We start from the raw sequence: 1,152 nt of genomic DNA, 5'->3' as shown, positions 1-1,152 counted from the left end.
AAATATTATAGTGAAAAAATCACTTATGTTTATTTGACCCCCCCTGGGAATCGAAGCCGGGACCTCCAGAACGGTAGCCGAGCGTGCTGACCATTACACTACGGAGGCGGACATCCCATATTATTCTCCCTCAAATTCGAATAAGCTTCATACAAGGCCCTTATGAAATTAATAAAAAATACATATTTCAGAAAAATAAAAGTATTTTTCTTCTGTGTCGAATTGCCGACAAAAAATCCATAGTAGAAAACTTTTCATATTTATTCAAAAAAATGTTTACACAAGAAGGTTATACACATCACATCATTAGAATCATGAAAAATGTGCTTTAAATATTTAAAATGTTACCAAATGTATCAAAAGACCCTATTTTATTTATTTTATCTGTATTAGTAGCTTTCTACATAATATATCATTACGCATTGTGTATTGGATGTTTCAAGGAGTGTATAAGAAATGAGGAGATCATTTTGAGCGCAAAAAAACATATTGCCCTTTCAGTAAGGATAAAATGTTTCGTAAACATTTTGAGTATACCCTTTTGGGAAATAAAATGATACAATATAGCTTCGGGGTTGAAATATGGCGCAGTATTATATTATTTAACAAAATTCTCGAAATTTTATAATATTAAGACACCAGGTAACTAAAAATCGGATATTTTGAGTGTGTCAAAATACTTGTTTACAAATCTGGATTATTTACAATTATAGGAGTTATAAATCAGAATTTGTGAACAAGTATTTAGACACACTCTAAATGTTGTCGATAAATTAACTGGTCAAATTATAAGCTAAAATAATAAAACGAAAAGGATATTTTATAGCGTTTCTCGTGTATGTGATTATAATCCAGGATTCAGGCCTCTGACCGTCGTAAGTCTCATAAATGTCCAGACTTCCACATTCTTCTTCATCTATATATATATATATATATATATATATATATATATATATATATATATATATATATATATATATATATATATATATATATATATATATATATATATATATATATATATATATATATATATATATATATATATATATATATATATATATATATATATATATATATATATATATATATATATATATATATATATATATAAATCAGATACATGCTCTTTTGTTGTTCCGGTTTTAATTT

The sequence above is a fragment of the Brachycentrus maculatus genome, unplaced genomic scaffold (genome assembly GCF_059751285.1).
Source record: "Brachycentrus maculatus isolate JH-2025_06_01 unplaced genomic scaffold, ASM5975128v1 h1tg002067l, whole genome shotgun sequence".
Lineage (NCBI taxonomy): Eukaryota > Metazoa > Arthropoda > Insecta > Trichoptera > Brachycentridae > Brachycentrus > Brachycentrus maculatus.
The sequence above is the reverse complement of the archived record's forward strand: the minus strand, read 5'-3'. Positions refer to the sequence as shown.